The following is a 9,012-nucleotide window of genomic DNA, read 5'->3' as shown; positions in this document are numbered from 1 at the left end:
CATCTCATTAAGCAGAAACTTTTATTTTAGTGACAATGTCATTTCAAATTAAATAAGGAAATATACAACTGGGTAAAATACAGTCACTGAGTTGGAGGAAGAAGCATCATGGCCTAATGGAAAGAGCATTTTCCAGGGAGTCAGAGGCCCTGGGCTCTAATCCCAATTTTGCCAATTGCCTGCTGTTTGTTTGACCTTGGGCAAATCACTTAACTTCTCTGTGCCTCAGTTTTCCTATTCTTCTTCCTACTTAGACTATGAGCCCCATGCAGGACAGGGATTGAGGTTGGCCAACCTCATTAACTTGCACCTATCCCAGCGCTTAGAACAGTGTTTAATCCATAATAAGCACTTAACATATGCCATAAAAAGAAGGGATTATAATCTGAAACACAGGTAGGTGTCATGTTCCGTCCAAGCTTATGGACAAAGAAACCTGTATTTTCAGTGCAATTGTTTGTAGTGAATTTTGAATGTACACAAATGAGTAGGCGAATGACACCAAGGATAGCTAGGAGTGGAGGGAGACATAGGAATACATTTCACCTGCATGATTTCCTCTCTAAATGCACTTTACAGCACCACACCGTCCTCATGGCCATTTTCATAGCTCTGTTCCTCAGCATGTAGATGAGGGGGTTGAACATGGGGGCAATGATGGTGTACAACAGAGCAAACACCTTATCTTCAGGGAAGGTTTGGATTGGCCGGAGGTAAATGAAGATGCAGGGCAAGAAAGGCAGTGCCACCATGGTGATATGGGAAGTGCAGGTGGAGTGGGCTTTGCAATGTCCTTCCGAAGAGCAGGTCCTCAGACTGGCTAAAATGATGATGCAAGAGAAGACCAAGACTATAAATGAGATCAGTGCAATTGTCCCTGAATTGGCAAGGACTAAAAATCTCATCACGACAGTATCTGTACAGGCCAGTTCCAGGAGAGGGTAAAGATCACAGAAATAGTGATTGATCTTATTGGGGCCACAGAAGGGCAACAAAATGACAAGGAGCCAATGAACAATGGAAAGGAGAAATGCTCCTCCTCAGCACACTGCAACCACTGTAGCACACCGCTGCTTGTTCATGATGATCATATACTGCAAGGGTTTGCAGATGGCAATATAGGCCATACCCACAAGGATGAAGACCTCAACTCCAAAAAATAAGTGCATGGTGAAGAGTTACATCATTCAGTCACTGAAAGAGATGGTTTTCTTCTCAGACAACAAATCTCGGACCAGTTTGGGAATAACAATGGAAGTGTAGCAGACATCCATGAGGGATAAATGGCAGAGAAAGAAATACAAGGGCTGCTTGGTAAAGTAACTGCCTCTGACGGTGATGAGGATGAGGAGATTTCCTAACAGGATTGCAACATAACAGAAGAGGAACAGCCCAAAGCAGAATATCTGCAAATTTTTGTCAATGGACAGTCTTAAGAGCACAAATTCTGTGACATTGTTCCTATTTTCCATCCAGGGAATAAGGAATATTTATCTGAAATGATTACAAAATGAAACACTGTAGATAACATTTAGAAAATTGCATCTTATTGCACATATAATTGCATACAACTTGCAATATTGTTTCAATGTGTATGAGAACACTGCAAGAGAAATTTAATATCTTTGCAGAATATACATCCCTTTCATTTCTAGTGATATGATAAAAAATATTTTTTTATTAAGCACTCACCAATCAATCAATCAATCAATCAATCGTATTAATTGAGCACTTACTATGTGCAGAGCACTGTACTAAGCGCTTGGGAAGTACAAATTGGCAACATATAGAGACAGTCCCTACCCAACAGTGGGCTCACAGTCTAAAAGGGGGAGACAGAGAACAAAACCAAACATACTAACAAAATAAAATAAATAGGATAGATATGTACAAGTAAAATAAGTAAATAAATAAATAAATAGAGTAATAAACATGTACAAATATATATATATATATACACATATACATGTGCTGTGGGGAAGGGAAGGAGGTAAGATGAGGGGGATGGAGAGGGAGACGAGGGGGAGAGGAAGGAAGGGGCTCAGTCTGGGAAGGCCTCCTGGAGGAGGTGAGCTCTCAGCAGGGCCTTGAAGGGAGGAAGAGAGCTAGCTTGGCGGATGGGCAGAGGGAGGGCATTCCAGGCCCGGGGGATGACGTGGGCCGGGGGTCGATGGCAGGACAGGCGAGAACGAGGTATGGTGAGGAGATTAGCGGCAGAGGAGCTCGGGGGGGCGGGCTGGGCTGTAGAAGGAGAGAAGGGAGGTGAGGTAGGAGGGGGTGAGGTGATGGAGAGCCTTGAAGCCCAGGGTGAGGAGTTTCTGCGTTATGCCAGGCCATGTGCCAGGCTCTGTGTTAAGAACCACAATACAGGCTAACCAGATAGGAAACAGTCCTCCCATATCGGGCTCACAATCTAAGAAGTAGAGAGAGGGAAAATATTATCCCCATTTTACAGCTGAGAAAACTGAGGCACACAAGAAGCTTGGCCTCATGGAAAGAGCATGGGCCTGGAAGTCATGAGATTTGGGTTCTAATTCCAGCTTTGCCACCTGCCTGCTGTGTGACCTTGACCAAATCATTTAACATCTCTGTGCCTTGTTTCTTCATCTGTAAAATGGGGATTAAATCCTACGTCCCTCCTACCTAAACTGAGAGACCCAGATGGTTTAGGGACTGCGCCTGGACTGATTACCTTGTATCTACTTCAGCGCTTAGTGCAGTGTTTGGCAATAGTATGGCTTTAACAAATACCATGATAAAAATAATAAAAATAATAATTATCCTTCATCTATTACTGTGCATAACACAAAGTAAGTGCCTAATACCCAAAACATTATAAATCAACCAATCATATTCATTCATTCAGTCATATTTATTGAGGACTTACTGTATGCAGATCACTGTACTAAGCGCTTGGGAGAGTACAATATCACTGAATTGGTAGAAACATTCGCTGCCTTATTATCAATATTGTTAGTAAGAGATTGAGTGGCTTGCCCAAGGTCACCCGGCAGTCCAGCAGTTCAGGAGCAGAGCTAAGACTAAAATTCAAGTCTTCCACTTGCAGTACTACGATCTTCCACTGATCCATCATGGCCAACAATAAATATATGCCGCCAGAGATAATATCTGTCACATGTGGAATTTTCAGAATTCCAACAATCAGATTTCCTGTCTCTAATGAAGCCCATCATTCATGGGATTCTTTTTAGAACCACCTGATTAGGACCAAGAAATCACATGAAAGTGTTTATTCAGATATTTTTTAAACAGACTTTGAGATCTGCCAAAAGAGACATGGAGGGTTAAAAATGAGTCTGGTCTGCCTCACGTTATTTTAGAATTAAGATTGTGATTTAAATGAAGACCAAAATTTACAATCCTTGCTCAATTTTCCAACGAGAGTCAGCCAATTTGAACCTAGGTCTTTGCAATATGGCTTTCTTTTTATACTAAAATGACTAGGGACCTGCACAGGAAAAGTCCATGAACTAAAGCATGATAACTGAGAGATCGAGAGAATACTCATGTTATAAAAAAGAAAAAAAAACTTACTCCTTTGTTAGTCTTCCCAAAGTGATGCATTTCTGTGTGCTTGGATCTTTATTTCCAGTCATGTGTACCAAAAGACTTTTCACAGCTGCATCAGGACAGAACTCAAGTCTCAGTGGAAGTCCAACCTTCACAATGGATGGGGGCAGATTCCAAGAAACTGGAGTTTCTGAATCTCGAGTCATCTCTGGTTTCCCCGGAGTCAAATTTAATTCCTTGGGGCTGTCTGAGCCACGCCCCCAACTATGTCTGAGCTCAGAGGAAAAAAAAAGACAACTACAAAGTTTCCCACCTCGACCCAACAAATGTTTGGTGCAGAGCTATCTTTGGAAAAAGTTTCGCCTAGAAGATGAAGCTAGCTGTTAAAGTCCAGGGACCCTACCAGATACAAAAGTCCCTGAAGTTCTTCATTTGAGGCTGTGAGCCCCACGTGGGACCAGGGCTATGTCCTACTCAATTTACTTATATCCACCCCAGTGCTTTGTACAGTGCTTGGAACATAGTAAGTGCTTAACAAATATCATAATTACTATTATTATTATCAGAGGTGGTGGTGGAACAAACCTAGGATCTTTTCCTCATCATGTGAAAACAAGCTTCATGAGCACTGCTATAGATTCTTCAACTTTGCCCATATTTTCAGCCATAACTGAACTCTTTACTGATCATTTTCTTCTTTCCAAATTATACCCTCTTAACTACCCACTCGGTTCCTTTGTGGCCATCCTTAGCAATTAGGCACACAGAGATTAATGCATGCTACTAACTACTTAATGATTCATTTGTCCATCTTTCCATGTTCTTTTTCATCCAATTGGAAATTACTCTTTGCCTGTCACCCCCAATAGATTGTAAGATCTTTAAGCACAGGTATCACATCTTTTACCTCTACTGTACTCCCTCAGTGGTTTAGAATTCTGTTCTGCATGCAGTCAGCACTCAATAAATACTATAGATTGTTTTATGAGCCAGTTACAGAAAGCAAATGTTTAACCCTAACCATCAGCCTAAGGAATAAAGGTGTATTCATTCTTAACTTCGAACTAGTTCGTTGCACCAGTTGGCTAATGTATTACACAATTATGAAAACACTGAAAGAACTCATAAAACAAAAACTAGAAAGCACCACAGAGAGGAACTGGTAAAGTAATAAGTAACATAAATCCTGCAGTGCTGGGCCATTATAGTCCTTAACGGGTATAAACCCAAGTGCATTGGTGTAAGTGGAGTAAGGTTTGAAGGCCAGGGTCTAGTAGGAGATCAGGATTTATGTTAGTGCCCTTACACGTTACCTGTTCCTCTAAATAATGTTTTGTTGTTTTTGGTTTTTTGTTTGTTTTTTATCTTCTTTCTATCCATCTAGTTTGTTTGCTCTGTGGGCAGGGATCGTGTCTACCTACTTGTTTATACTGTACACCTCCAAGTGCTTAATACAGTGCCTTGCACACTGTAAGCATTCAATAAGTAATAATAATAATAATAATAATGCTCTTTGTTAAGCACTTATTATGTGCCGGGCTCTGTACTAGAGAAGCAGCAAGGCTCAGTGGAAAGATCCCGGGCTTGGGAGTCACAGGTGGTGGGTTCTAATCCCAACTCTGCCATTTGTCAGCTGTGTGACTTTGGGCAAGTCACTTCACTACTCTGTGCCTCAGTTCCCTCATCTGTAAAATGGGAATTAATACTGTAAGCCCCTCGTGGAACAACCTGATTACCTTGTATTCTCTCCCCCTGCCAGTGCTTAGAACAGTGCTTGGCACATAGTAAGTGCTTAATAATTACTGTTATTATTATTATTATTATTACTACTAAGCACTGAAGTGGATATAAGCAAAAGGATTTGGACACAGTTCCTGTCCCACACGGGGCTCACAGTCTTAATCCCGATTTTCCAGATGAGGTAACTGAGGCCCAGAGAAGTGAAGTGACTTGCCCAAGGTCACCCAGCAAGGTCACCCATGGTGGAGCTTGGATTAGAACCCAGGACCTTCTGACTCCCAGTCCCACGCTCCAGCCACTGTACCTTGCTGCTACTTCCCAAGAAAAATTGATAGGTTGAATGACAGTAAGCAGAGACACCTCCAAGCTAAGTCCCGCTCAGAGCCTGCACGGCAGCGTCCGGCTCTCCTTTTCATTCATTCATTCAATTGTATTTATTGAGTGCTTACTGTATGCAGCACACTGTACTCAACGCTTGGGAAGTACAAGTCGGCAATGTATAGAGACAGTCCCTACCCAACAACGGGCTCACAGTCTAGAAGGGGGAGACAGACAACAAAACAAAACATGTAGACAGGTGTCTAAATCGTCAGAACTACCAGTCCAGCCCGGCTCCCCTTGACTTCTCCAGGTCCTGCCCGGTCCTGCTTGGGTCTTTTCAGCTCTCTCGGGCCAGCTCTGCCCTGCTCCACCGTGCTCATCTCCATCTCTTCAGGGTGCCGCCCCATACATCTTAGGGGAAGCCAGTTTGCCACTGCATCCCAATTCTCTCCTGGGATCTACATCCAACTTGAAATCAAGCCTAAATTCCATCCTTCAATTCATTCAGTCATATTTATTAATCACTTAGTGTGTACAGAATACTGATTTAAGTGCTTCAGAGAATACAATATATCAATGAACAGACACATTCAAGTCATAGTCCTAACTTTTGCAGAGTGACGTAGTGGGTAGAACATGGGCCTGGTAGTCAGAAGGACCTGGGTTCTATTCCTGCCTCCGCCACTTGCTGGCAATGTGATGTTGGGCAAGTCATTCAGATTCTCTGTGCCTTATTTACTTCATCTGTAAAATGGGAATGAAGCCTGTGAGTCCCATGTGGGACATGTACTGTGTACAACCTGATTACATGGTATCTACCCCAGCACTAAAGTACAGTGTCTGGCACATAGTAGACAAATGTTATTTTAAAAAAAAGGACACCGACCTTAACACCCCTCATCATGCTTCCTACAGTAAATTGCTATTTTACCTGCCAATGAGGGACAAATAAACTTCACGTTATAAAAGAAAACAGTAACAAAGATATCTGAACATTCTCATGGGGGTGGTTCCTTTTTGCCCCTCTGACTTCTACATCTTATTCTTTAAACTCCATGGATATGCACATTATTGTCTCTAGACTATTGACAGTTACATTTCCCAGTATTTATTACCCGTTCTAGTAGGCTTTCCATTTTTTCCCATTATCAGCAGCCATCTCCCCAGTCTGAGTTTCTTTCTCTTTCAAGTCCTAAATCCTTACATCACAGTTGCAAGTGCAGATGAAGATACACCTGGAACACTGCCCCTTTCCATAAATGAAAAAAAAATGATATCAAATAAATCCCTTCCACAAAGCAATTCCAGGCCTCCCCAACACCTTTAAATTACCTTAGCCTGGTGAATTATTCCCTTAGAAAAAGTTATACACCAATAGACTGAGCAAAGTGAAGATGACTTTTTTAAATGTTATTTAAGTTTCTACTCTGTGCCAGGCACAATACTAGTATTTGGTCCCAGGTACAGGACTTCTATTTCACCTGCCTGATTTTCTCTCCAAACAAAGCTTCCAACACCACACTTTTCTCATGGCCGTTTTTATCTCTCTGTTCCTCACAGTGTAGATGAGGGGGTTGAACACGGGGGCGATGATGGTGTAAAACAGAGCAAACACTTTATCCTCGGGGAAGGTATGGGCTGGCCGGAGGTAAATGAAGATGCAGGGCAAGAAAAACAATGCCACCACGGTGATATGGAAAGCGCAGGTGGAGAGGGCTTTGCGACGTCCTTCCATAGAATGGGTCCTCAGACTGGATAAAATGGTGATGTAAGAGAAGACCAAGACTGCAAAAGAAACCAACACAATTGTCCCTGAATTGGCAAGGACTAAAAATCCAGTTAAGTCAGTATTTGAACAAGTCAGTTCCGGGAGAGGGTAAACATCGCAGAAATAGTGATCGATCTTATTAGGGCCACAGAAGGGCAAAAAATGACAAGGAGCCACTGGACCATGGAATGGAGAAATCCTCCTCCCGAGGACACTACAACCACTGTGGCACACCGCTACTTGTTCATGATGACCATATAGTGTAATGGTTTGCAGATGGCAACACAGTGATCATAGGCCATCCCCACGAGAATGAAGATCTCAACCCCACCAAATAAGTGCATGGTGAAGAGTTGCATCATGCAGTGGTCGAAAGAGATGGTTTTCTTCTCAGACAGCAAATCTCTGACCAGTTTGGGAGTCACCGTGGAAGTGTAGCAGAGGCCCATGAGGGACAAGTGGCGGAGGAAGAAGTACTTGGGCTGCTTGATGAGGAAACTGCATTTGACAGTGATGAGGATGAGGAAATTCCAAAAGAGTATTGCAAAGTAACAGGAGAGGAACAGCCCAAAGCAGAATATCTGCAAATTTCTGTCACTGGACAGTTCTAAAAGAACAAATTATGTGACATTGTTCCTATTTTCCATCCTGGGAATGAGTAATATTTATCTGAAATAATTAAAAAAGGAAACACTATATAACATTTAGAAAATTGCAGTGGCCATTTCATTATACATATAATTGAATATGACTGACAATAGTGTGTTAATGTACATGAGAACACTGCAAGAGAAATTTTATATCTTTGCTCAATATACATCCCTTTCATTACTAGTGAGATTATAAAAGTAATTGTATTTAATAAGCACTTACCATGTGCCAGACAATATGCTAAGTACCAGAATTCAGGTTAATCAGATAGGAAACAGTTCTTCTCCCATTTATGGCTCACAATCTAAGTAGGGAGAGTTGGAATCCTATCCCTATTTTACAGCTACGAAAACTGTAGTACAATAGAAGTAGCCTGGAAAGAACAAGGTCCTGGGAGTCACGAGATTTGGATTCTAATTCCAGCTCTGCCACCTCTCTGTTGTGTGACCTTGTCCTAATTATTTAACATCTCCTTGCCTCAGTTTCCTTATCTGTAAAATGGATATTCCTCCCTTCTATTTAAACTGAGACACATTCACTGCCTATTATCAATACCGTTATTAAGAGATTGAGTGATTGAGTGGCTCAAGGTCACCAAGCAGTCCAGCAGTTCAGGGTCAGATCTGGGACTAAAATCCTGTTCTCCTACTAGCATCCCCGTGATCTTCACATTGGGCCATGGTGACCAACAATAAATATATTCTTCTAGAGCTCCTATCTGTCACATGAGAAGGTTTCAGAATTCCAACAATCTGATTTCCTGTCTCTAATAAAGCCTATCAGTCACGGGATTCCTTTAAGGACCACCTGATTAGAACCAAGAAATCACATGAAAGTGTTTATTGAGACATTTTTGAAACCATCTTTGAGCTCTTCCTAAAGAAAAACAGTTGGTTAAAAAATGAGTCTGATCTGTCTCATGATAGTTCAGAAATAAGCTTGTGATTTAAAGGAATACCAGAATTTACAATCCATGCTTGCCCTTCCAAAGACAGTCAGCT

At 41.8% G+C, this 9,012-nt stretch overlaps 1 pseudogene; it reads right to left on the bottom strand.

Moving 5' to 3' along the window:
- Window positions 1-1,187: 1,187 nt before the first annotated feature.
- LOC119924258 lies at window positions 1,188-8,007 on the bottom strand (annotated as a pseudogene).
- Window positions 8,008-9,012: the final 1,005 nt, after the last annotated feature.

This window comes from Tachyglossus aculeatus, unplaced genomic scaffold (assembly GCF_015852505.1).
Source record: "Tachyglossus aculeatus isolate mTacAcu1 unplaced genomic scaffold, mTacAcu1.pri scaffold_89_arrow_ctg1, whole genome shotgun sequence".
NCBI lineage: Eukaryota > Metazoa > Chordata > Mammalia > Monotremata > Tachyglossidae > Tachyglossus > Tachyglossus aculeatus.
Note: the sequence above shows the minus strand (reverse complement) of the source record. Positions and strands in the feature narration are given on the sequence as shown.